Source organism: Oryctolagus cuniculus, chromosome 1 (assembly GCF_051225735.1).
Source record: "Oryctolagus cuniculus isolate XC-2025 breed Fujian yellow rabbit chromosome 1, ASM5122573v1, whole genome shotgun sequence".
In the NCBI taxonomy this organism is placed as follows: Eukaryota; Metazoa; Chordata; class Mammalia; order Lagomorpha; family Leporidae; genus Oryctolagus; species Oryctolagus cuniculus.
Genome location: NC_142867.1, coordinates 96936211 through 96948440, shown reverse-complemented (window position 1 = coordinate 96948440; position 12230 = coordinate 96936211).

Here is a 12230-nt window from a genome sequence, read left to right as displayed (position 1 = left end):
AGGATCACTCTAATATTCCTCTGAGTTTTTATATAAATGGGTTTCTGTGAATGCCTAACATCCAAGATGCATTGTAATATTTCTTGTAAGGTAAAGACAATACATGGTGAAAGACAGGAAGTAAGAATGACTGAATGCAGCCAAAGACGTTGACACACCTCCTTCCTGCGAGGTTGTCAAAGGAGCTAACGTAGAGGAAACAGCAGCAAAGGCAAGAGAAACACCTGCTTGCTCTTGAATGAAGCTGGCTTCCAGTGGAAGGTGGAGACAAGGCCAGGTGGCTCTGAACAATGGCTCTGCCTCTGGAACTCAAGTAAAGCCTGTCTCTCGCTACAGGGTAACATTATTCCCTCAAATGAAAACATCTAGTTAATTAGTTTAAAGTGTTCCTACACTGGGACCAGTGTTGTGGCTTAGTGGGTAAAGCTGCTGCCTGCAATGCTAGCATCCCATATTGGTACCAGTTCATGTCCTGGAAGCTCCACTTATGATCCAGCTCCCTGCTAATGGCTTAGGAAAAGCAGCAGAATATGACTCAAGTGTGTGGGTCCCTGCTACCCACATTGGAGACTTGGAAGAAGCTACTGAATTCTGGCTTCCGCCTGGCTCAGCCCTGGCTGTTGTGGCCACGTGAGGGATGAATCAGCAGATGGAAGATCTCTCTCTCTCTGAGTGTCTCTCCATCTCTCTCTGTAACTCTTAGTTTCAAATAAATAAATAAATAAATAAATCTTATTTAGAAAATAAATTGTTGCACATGATGACCTGAGCTTCCACAATTCAGCTTCCCTTTTGCCTCTTGACAGGATGGCTGCCTGAAGGAGATTCTCCAGGGGGATCTCAACCAGACTAAAGGGGGCAGGGTAAAACTTTGAAGATATGCTGCATATGACCACTGTTTTTAGCTTCATTATTTCCAATGGGTTAAGATCCAAATTTTACACTTGTTATATTTAGAACTTGTGTTTGACCTCTAGTCATTCCTCTGGCTCCCTATCTTGTAGATGGCCTTGGCACTGTAATAAACAGGAAGACACATTCCAAGGGTGATAGCTCCATTTTTGAAGGGGCATAAGAAGTTAATGGAAGAACTCAGAGAAAAACCTGAGAATCAAGGGCTGTTTCTGAAGAAATTTAGCAGAAATTTGTCACTGCTTACCTACCTCCCATACTTGACCCCACTGGATAAATGAAGAAAGCCAAGCTAAGACAAGGAAACCTAACCACAATCCCTTGACTTCCAATTTTATTAGCCAGTCAGAGGACACCTGGTGACTTTAAAGGCAGTCAAAGAAGGAAAGTCCAAGGATTTGCCAAGGCCTAAATCTTTCAAATGGGTTACCTTGACTCACGGGATAGTGTGTGTGTGTGTGTGTGTATGTGTGTGTCTGTGTGACTGTATGTATTTCTTAAATAGTAAAGTAATTGACTATAGTACTTTTGTCATTGGGAAAATAAAACACAGCAGGAGATAGTACAGATGTTTATGTCCTCAGTCAAGATAAACTGCAGACAGGTAGCCCAGGTACAACCAAGCTAAAAGAAGGCATTCAAAGCACGGTTGGATAAAAATAAATCACAACTCATAAAAGGAGACACTGTGCCACTGAGTTTCTTGCAACTACTGCATTTCTAGTTGAAGAGGGGGCTGATACCTACTGTAGCACCCACTCAAGTAGAGACTAAGACATACTGACTCCAACTTCAAATTCCATCATATTCCATATATAATGTTGTTTTTTTATGACTTGGCTTCATGGAGTACTAAGACCACAGAAATTTTCTCACTTAAAATGTTTCTAATTTTTGCTTTTTAAATATTATGGTTAGTGGTACATTAAGCCTGTGATTATAGAGCAGATTTAAATTATGTTCTGTGGACAGCACTGCGGCTCACTAGGCTAATCCTCTGCCTGTGGCTCTGGCACCCCAGGTTCTAGTCCCAGTTGGGGCACCTGATTCTGTCCCGGTTGCTCCTCTTCCAGTCCAGCTCTCTGCTGTGGTCCAGGAAGGCAGTGAAGGATGGCCCAAGTGCTTGGGCCCTGCACCCGCATGGGAGACCAAGAGGAAGCACCTGGCTCCTGGCTTCGGATCAGCGCAGCGCCGGCCTTGGCGGCCATTTAGGGGGGCGAACCAATGGAAGGAAGACCTTTCTCTCTGTCTCTCACTCACTGTCTTAACTCTGTCTGTCAAAAATAAATAAATAAGAAATTATGTTTTGCAAAAATTAAAGAAAGAAAAGAAAAGAAAGAAGGAGGGGGTGGGGGAGAGGGTGGAAGTGAAGTGTGATTATTTTCTTAGAATTGCATGTAGGAGGGGCCGGCGCCGTGGCTCACTTGGTTAATCCTCCACCTGTGGCGCTAGCATCCTATATGGGTGCCGGGTTCTAGTCCCAGTTGCTCCTCTTCCAGTCCAGCTCTCTGCTGTGGCCTGGGAAGGCAGTGGAGGATGGCCCAAGTGTTTGGGCCCCTGCACTTGCATGGGAGACCGGGAGGAAACTCCTGGCTACTGGCTTCGGATTGGTGCAGCTCCAGGCATTGCGGCCACTTGGGGAGTGAACCAATGGAGGGAAGACCTTTCTCTGTCTCTCTCTCTCACTGTCTGTAACTGTCAAATAAATAAAAAGAATTGCATGTACAAAACACATGAAATCTGTTCTGTTTATATTAATATATAAAAAAGGAAAAATCAGTAAAGCTCAAAAACAGTTGATAATTTAGATAATTATTATGACTTTCATTGTATATTATGTCATTCTTTTTTTTTAAAGATGTATTTGTTGGGGCTGGTGCTGTGACATAGTGGGTATAGCCACCGCCTGCAGTGCTGGCATCCCATATGGGGTGCTGGTTCAAATCCCAGCTGCTTCACTTCTGATCCAACTCTCTGCTATGGCCTGGGAAAGCAGTGGAAGATGGCCCAAGTCCTTGGGCCCCTGCACCCATGTTGGAGACCCAGAAGAAGCTCCTGATTCCTGGCTTTGGATTGGTACAGCTCCAGCTGTTGCGGCCATTTGGGGAGTGAGCCATCGGATGGAAGACTTCTCTCTCTCCTTCTCTCTCTCTCTCTGCCACTCTGTATAACTCTTTCAAATAAATAAACCTTAAAAATATAAAGATTTATTTATTTATTTTAATGTCAGATTATCACACGAGAGAGAAGGAGAAGCAGAGAGAGAGAGTGAGAGAGAGAGAGAAAGAGAGAGAGAGAGGTCTTCTATCCACTGGTTCATACCCCAATTGGCTGCAATGGCCAAAGCTGTGCCGATCTGAAGACAGGAGCCAGGAGTTTCTTCTGGGTCTCCCACATAGGGCCCAAGCACTTGGATCATCTTCCACTGCTTTCCCAGGCCATAGCAGAGAGCTGACTCAGAAGTGGAGCAGCCGGGACTTGGACCAGTGCCCATATGGGGTGCCAGCACTGCAGGCAATGGCTTAACCTGCTATGGCACAGCGCCAGCCCCATGTCATTCCTTTTGAAAAGTTTTATTTTTTGATTTATTTGGAGGCAGAGAGAAGAAGTGAGGTAGGCAAACAAAGTCAGAGTTTTCATCTACTACTTCACTCCCCAAATATATGCAATGACTGGAGCTGGGGTGGGGCTAAAGCTGGGAATTGGGAACTCAATCCAGGTTACCTATGTAGGTGCTCAAGGACTTAACCACTGGAGCCATCACTGCTGCCTCCCAGATTCTCCATTGGTAGAAAGCTAAAGTCAAGACCCAGAGCCAGGAATCGATTCCAGATATTATTATTTGAAACATGACATCTATCCACTAGCTTAAGCACTTACTGTTTTATTATCCTATTCTTAATCAAGATTTTTTAAAAACAAATTCTTTTAATACTGGAGTAATAACTACCTGCACTTACCCAGTTAACCATAGAGGAGTAAAATATTCAGGCTAACTAGCTAAAAATAACAACAACAACAAAAAGTGTTATTATTGCCTTAGAATATTTAAAAGAATCTTTTAAACAGAATCTTTAACTTCTGATTGTCTCTCCATATCCATTGCTTTGGCCTAGTCGCGTCCTATTCTCTTGTGACATTTTAAGCAGTTTGTGTTTGTGGATGATGCTATTGTTATTAATTTTGGAGGAAAGTTGAGATTTATTTTTAAACTGAAGCCACTGAGATTCAATTGCCAGGAAAAAATATAACCCTGATTGTATAATTTGCGACCATTTCTGAGATGTTTTATTCAGACATAAAGCAATAAATAAGTAAACAATTAAATGAGTAAATAAATACACCTTTGTGCATGGGACACCAATTATAAATAAATGGCTTTGATGTGATGATGTTACTTGATAGATCAAACAGAATAGAAATGATGGGGAATTGATTAATATGCTCTTAGAACAAAGTTAAAATCTGAGACATAAACATGAACTCTTTTAGAGAAAAAATAAATTTTCTCTGAGTAATGCTTTATACACTCTTCTTTCTTGTACTTTACCCTGAGTACTTTCAGAAAAATTACAACATGCATCTATAAAGGTATCTGAAAAAGTTGATAGTTCCAAGGTTTTTGTCTCTAACTCTAAACATAATCAGGACTCTACAAAGTGATTATTTTCATGATTAGGGAAAGGGGAAATTAAAAAGCCAATGGATACTGTTTTTCCTCAAAAAGCAAAGAATATTTTCAGAGGTGTTTAGGGAAACTAGTTTTTAAAAGATTTATTTGTTTATTTGAAAGAAGGACATTGAGAGAGGAAGAGACACAAAGAGAGACAGAGTGATCTTCCATCTGTTGATTTACTCCCCAAATGGCCTCAACAGCTGGGTCTGAACCAGGCTGAAGCCGGAAGCATGGAACTTCACCCTGGTCGCCCATGCAGGTGGCCAGGGCACCAGTACTTGAGCCAACTTCTGTTGCCTTCCCAAGCCTATTAGCAGGAAGCTGCATTGGAAGTGGAGCTGCTGGGACATAAACTGGCACTCTGATATGGGATGTTGGTATTGCGAGCAGTAGCTTAACTGATTATGGTATAACACCGACCCTAGGAAACTAGTTTTTTAAAAGCAAAAATATTATGTTGCTAATTGCCAAGTGTATTATTATCACATGTCACAAACAAAGTGGCAGAAAGACTCAAAAATCAATAAATAGATTTATTCAAATTGAAGACTTTAAGGTATAAAAATGTTTTATCAGATGTAAGGTGTGCTGAAAAACATTTCTGTATCCCAGCATAAGTACGTTGATTGCTATCATCTACAGCATGACCATTTGGACGTAGAAAATGAGGGAAAGGGGTTATGTATTTGTTCTAGTGGTTAAGGTGCTGCTTGGTTAATCACATTCTTTACTGGAGTGCCTGGATTCAAGTCCGAGTCCCTGCTGATTCCAACTTCCAGTAGATGATGGTATTTGCATCCCTCCTCTCTTGTGAGAGACCTGGATTGAGTCCCTGGCTCCTAACTTTGACCTAGATGAGCCTTGGCTATTGTGGACATTTGGGGAGTGAACCAGCAGAGTTCAATCAGTGGGCTCTCTCTCTCTCTGTCCCTGTGCTTTTCAAATAAATTAAAATGCTAAAATAAAAGAATATGAGGCAGAAAAAAAGTTTAATTGTCCTCAAATTCAACCCAGCCTGATAAATTCCTAGGTAAAAGGTATAAATTTGAGAGAGCAGGGTTGAAGCAAGCCAGGTATCTATTGCAATCTATACTCCCCCTATTATCTCAAATACTCAGTATGTGTTTGCTTCCCACAAACAAAAATAAAAACAGGGGATTGCATTCTGAGATGCAGTATTTGAAAAGCCAATTGTTACTCAAAACCCAGCAAATCTTGATATAAGCATGTCTTTGAAAGGAACTGCATAGCTACTTAATGTCCATCTCCAAAATGACAATCTAACTCTACATTCTTTTTTATATTTTATTTATTTATTTGAGAGGTAGCATTACAGACAGTGAGAGGGAGAGACAGAGAGAAAGCTTTTAATAAATAAATCACCAATAGTAGTAAGCCCAAGCGGGTTCTTGACTAATATTTAGAGAATTCTAAATACCGTCACAGATAAATGAGGCAGCATGGTACATTTTAGGCTTTTATTTAGTGTGAAAAGTATCTAGGGAAGTGAAGGCTTTAGTTCAGGATGGAGAGAGGGGAAAGTCTGGAAACTAGGGTAGCATCCATACCACTCAGAGAGCAGGCCAGAGCCACGTGCAGCAAGCACCTTGAGCTGCTATCCACCGCTTATCACCGGCACTAAAGCAGAGGCAGAGAGCGGTTTGGGACGCTCCTTGCCTTTTTATATATTTTCCACAGGGAGTGGCTTGTGGGCAGGTGGGTGTTCAGGTATGGTCAGGTACAGCCTGATGTCACATGGAGGCATGGTGAAGGTATCAGGTAGGGTGTGAGGTCACACAGGGGTGTGACGAAGGCGTGGTCTTCCAGCTCACAAACCTAATCAATTTTAGCCTGTATGCCTGCCTACTTCATTACTTTTCATTCACATATTTGCTATACTGGCCATTTATTCTCCCTTTTCTTATGGGTCAAACAGTAGCAGAGAAAATATTATTACCTCAGTTCTTTGTCTCTCATGGAAGAAGAATTTCCATGGACCAGGCAAAGAGAAAATTAAGATTTAGGGGCCAACACTGAAGCATAGCATGTAAAGCCACCTCCTGCTGTGCTGGCATCCCATATGGGTGCTAGTTCGAGTTCTGCCTGTTCCATTTTCAATCCAGCTCTACACTGAAGCATAGCATGTAAAGCCACCTCCTGCTGTGCCGGCATCCCATATGGGCGCTAGTTCGAGTTCTGCCTGTTCCATTTTCAATCCAGCTCTCCACTATGGCCTGGGGAAGCAGTGGAAGATGGCCTAAGTACTTGGGCCCTTGCATCTATATGGGAGACCCAGAAGAAGCTCCTGGCTTCAGATCAGCACAGTTGCGGCCATCACAGCCATTGAGAAGCAAACCAGCAGAAGGAAGACCTCTCTCTCCCTCTCTCCGTCTCCTCTCTCTGTGTAACTCTTTCAAATAAATAAATAAATAAAAATATAAGGAAAAAATAAAAGCAAGATTTATTAGGGTCAGAGACCTCCAACCATAGTGGCATGGAGGGAGGCTCCAAGAGTGGCAAAACCCAAAGGGTCCAGTGGTACTGGGGTTTTTAAGCACACTTTGAAGGAAGGAAAAAAACTTTAGTTACAAGGCAAGGACAAAATCCATCAAAAGACCTGATCTGCCATCTTTTATCCTCTCTGGCTTACTCCTAATAAAATAAAAAGAGCCACCAGAAGGGTGGGATACCTAATTTATTCTACAATAAACTAGGATCTCAGAAAGGATCACTACTCCCTTACTATTCTCATGATAAGATTGGAAGCTTTCAAGGAGTGGAAAGGTAGGCACTTTTGACCTTGCTAAAGATTTTGCACGCTCAGTTTCCACTGGGACTACCCTGACTGCCCATGAACCCATCACACATTTATCCTAAACCATTCATATTTTACAATACGTGCTGATTTCCCTCTACACAGCAACAATTCCTTAGGTGATATGGATGCATACAGAAGCAAAAGAGTTGGTCAAGGTCAGTCTTGCTTGGGTGTTTTTTTTAATAGTCGACAAAGAGATAGCAATCAACTTAGCTACATAATTTTTTTTTAAAAATTATTTATTTATTTGTAAGGCAGAGACAGAGAGAGAAATTTTCTATTCCCTGTTTCACTCCCCAAATAGTTGCAGCAGCCAGGTATGGATCAGCCCAAATTCAGGAACCTGGAACTCTCTCTGGGTTTCTCATCTGGAGGGCAGTGGCCCAAAACCTTGGACCATTTTCTGCTACTTTCCCAGGTGCATTAGCAGCGAGCTAGAGTGGAAGTGGAGTGACAGGGCTAGAACAGGTCCATATGGGATGGACCATTTGGGATGGCAACATTGCAGACTCTGGGTTAACCTGCAGTACCACAATGATGGGCCCAGCTACATAATTTCTCATTTACTTTGCTCTATAAAAGGCATTTTCTTCCTGAAAGAAAATAGTTGTTCTTTGAATTTTCATGTCATTTTCATTAGTGGCATTTTGATTTCCTTGCTTTCGGTGATTATATTATTCTATGGGCATTGAATTTCCTTTCCTTTTTAGCATTTGCACATGAAATAGCTTGGGAATGGAATTCTAAGACTGAATTTAAATTAACAATGAGAATTCCTGCCAGAATTTTATCTGGGTGAGGCTAGTTTTGAAGAAGGCAGGCATATGGGATAAAATCTATTAGGTTTGTGAGCTGGAAGACCACGCCTTCGCCACGCCCCTGTGTGACCTCATGCCCCTACCCGGCCACACCTGGGTGCCTACCAGCTAATCAGGTTAATTAACCACTCCCCTTTGGAAGTGGGTTAAAAGCCTGGGACACGTGTGTCTGCCCTTCTCTTCTGTTTCCTGTTGTCTTGCCAGGAGGGGGCTGGCTGTAGTCCTGCACCCCTAGGGCACATGGCCTTCAGGCCACCCACCCTAGACTTTCTGGCTTAGATGCTTCTCCACGTGGCTGGTTCCTGGGGCTTGGTATGAACCCAGATTTACCCCCCCCTCCCTTAGATAAAGCTCTCACACCCCTATGATTTCCCTCACTGAATAAAAGCCTAAAATGTACCATGCTGCCTCATTTATTTATGCCAGTATTTAGAATTCTTCTCTAAAAATTAGGCAAGAACCCTCTCTGGCTTATTAATATTGGGGATTTATTAATAAGCATATGGTGATATCATATGGCACCCCAAATTCCAGTAACATATGGTGATTCTGGGGAAGTTTAAAAGGCTACATTTTGGTATATATTTTAGGGGTCATTTCTGATATCAGTTTTCCATCTTTAAAATGGAGTTTTAGCATGAACATCTTCTCGGAGACACAGGTCCAGCAATCCCTGTTGTACCTATTTTACCTACAGCATCCATTATAATACCTGGTACACAGAGCTTCAATACAGTTTTAAAAGTGCATTTTAAAGTCATTCTTTTTTTAAATGTTTATTTATTTATTTGAGAGGTAGAGTTACAGGCAGAGAGAGGGAGAGACAAGAGTAAGGTCCTCCATCTGCTGGCTCGCTCCCCAAATGATCACAACAGCTGGAGCTTGACTGATCTGAAGCCAAGTGCCAGGATCTTCCTCCAGGTCTTCTGTGTTAGTACAGGGGCCCAAGCAGTTGGGCCATCCTCCACTGCCCTCCCAGGCCGTAGCAGAGAGCTAGATAGGAAGAAGAGCATCTGGGACATGAACCAGCACTCATATGACACGCTGGCACCACAGGCAGAGGTTTAGCCCACCATGCCACAGTGCCTGACCCTGAAAATCATTCTTCAATGTCCATAGCTCTTGGGGCTGGTGCTGTGGCTTAGCAGGTAAAACCGCAGCAGGTAAAGCCACCACCTCCAGTGCTGGCATCCCATGTGGATGCAGGTTCGAGTCTACTCCACTTCTGATCCAACTCTCTGCTATGGCCTAGGAAAGCAGTAGAAGATGGCCCAAGTTCTTGGGCTCCTGCACCCACATGGGAGATCTGGAAGGAGCTCCTGTCGCAGCTCTCATCTTTGTGAGTGCTAATTGGGGAATGAACCAGAGGATGGAAGGCCTCTCCCTTTCTCTCTCTCTCTCTCTCTCTCTCTCTCTCTCTCTCTGCCTTTCTTTCTCGGTGTAACTCTTTCAAATTAATAAATACATCTTTAAAAAAAATAAAGTTCATAGCTCTTTGGAAAAATTTTTATTTATCTATTTAATTGATTTAAAGGGCAGAGAGAGAGAGAACTTCCCATCTACTAGTTCATTCTGCAAATGGCCACAAAAGTTAGGGCTGGGCCAGGAGAAAGCTGGGAGCTAGAAACTTAATGGGAGTTTTCCAATGGACCCAGTTCTTGAGCCATCACCTGCTGTTTCCCACTGTATATCTCATCAAGAAGCTGGAATTGGTAGCAAAGCCAAGACTAGAACCACTCATTCCTTGAACCCAGGCATCTTAACCCTCATACCAAATGGCTGGCACTAAAATTCAGAGCTCTTTCCTTTTAAATATTTATTTATTTATTTATCTATCTGTTTATTTACTTAAATAAACATACTTATTTAAATAGAGAGCGGGAAAGACAAAGAGAGAATCTTCTATTTACTGCTTCACTACTGAAGTGGCTACAAAGGCTGGAAATGAGCAAGCCAAAACCAGGTGCCTGGATGAGTAGCATGGGACCAAGTATTTGTGCCACTTTCCACCCTTTTTCCAGGCACATTAGCAGGAAGCTGGATCAGAAATGGAGCACTTGTTACTGGAATCAGCGCTCTGCTATGGAACGGTTGTGTTGAAAGTGGAAGCTAAACCTGCTGGATCACAACAGCAGCCACAGAGCCCTTTAACTCCATCTTTTGTCTGAAATTCTATTAGAGTATTGTTAGTCTATCCTACCATTTAGCAGATCCTACACTTTCTACTCTTGTCATGTGTTTTTCCTTGTGAATGCTTTTGTCCTTCAACCTGCCTTAGACCTTCTGAAAGCAGACCCTTATTCACTATCAACGTCCTTATCTTCTCAGAGCACTTGATACAGTGCTCTGACAGGTGGTTTGTGATACTAGAGACAGGTCACCTAGGATGGGGAAAACTGAGTTCTCATTCACACTCCTCTCAACCCTCTGACAAGTATGCAGGTTCATTATTCATCAGAGGAAGATGCTATTGCTTCCCTGTGCTGTCTAGCTCACAAGGTGCTTGTAAGGACACAGTTTTTAAACAAGTACATATGGCATAGCACCTGCTTGCAGAGCAGTACAGAATAATAACACTAATCTAACAATCAATGCAATCTATTAGGCTCTTACTATGTGCCAGACACCTGCCAGCTCTTTCTACACCCAGTTTCTGAAGACAGCCTGACATAATAATGAAGAGCTAGATTCTTTAGCCAGACTCCCTGAATTTGATATAGAGCACCCCCATAACTAATTGGAGAAGTTGCTGCAGAACCATCAAAACTGGATCTACTCAGCTGAAATGCAGTGAGCTAAATACAGATGCCAGGGTGGTAGAAGAACAGCAGCGTAAATTGCAAATTGCAGAGCGAAGATATGGGCAGTCATTGCCTAATTCCCTGGATTTCTGAAGTGTTAGGAATAAAAGTTCTTATAGGTTGAAGTTGGAGCTGAGAGATGCGTGTTTAGCTAGAAACAAAGATCATAGTTGGTCTGCAGTGCTCAAGGCCCACCTTCAATTTGTTGGTGATATTGTGTTATGGATATTTGATGACGGCAAGGTGGGCTCTCATCATCCTGGGTCTGTGTGCAGGTGGCTGTTACATTTTACCCAGGGCCTGGGATTCCTGGAAAAGGAATCTCTCAAGACAAGACTGAACATCAAAATATTATCTATAAAGGAGATAAATGACCTCATGAATCTAGTGATTAGAAACCCTATAGGGCTAATTTGATTAAGATGTTGATTTACAATTATAAAAACAGGAAAAAGAAACTAAGCTAAGGAAGGGTGTGGTGGAATGAGAAGGCCATAACAAGACGGCCACTGGCAAGCAAGCGTCAGTTACTCAGGAATGGCTTTAGAACCCACCTGGCAATGGAAATGCCTGGCAACAGGCTGTGATTGGTTAGGTCATAAACCACCCCTTGACTGGATTGGCTGCCTTGGCTATATAAGCTGCTGTACCAACTGAAATAAAAGAGTCTGCCGGCTGCTCACTTCTGGCCTACTTTCACCCGATTCCTGACTCCTGGTGTCTGTGTGGTGACTCTGTGCTTCTTGCCCCCACTGTGCTCCTCTCAGAACGAATCCAGAGCAACAGAAGGGATACTGGAAAACTGTGACAGACCAGGTTCTGATGGGATCTAGCATCTGGATCCAAGGAATTGTATAAGGCTTCAGTTTAAGATTTGAATTCAGGTTCTGCAACTTGCTCTATGGAATCAGGCAAGATGTTTAATCTCTGCATCTCTGGTTTCCCATTTGTAAAAAAGACCTAACAATGTTACTCATCTCATCAGATCATCATGTTTATTACGTAAAATATTGAAATGTAAACGTAAAATACACAGTGTAAGTATTTGTTAAATAAGCTTTGTCACTTAATCCACAAAATAATATTACCTTATTTCCTTCTTCTTATAATAATAATTATTATTATCGTTACTATTGCTATCCCCAATGTATACTTAAAATGACTGAGGGTAAGTAAATTATCCAGGATGACAACTTATAAGTAAG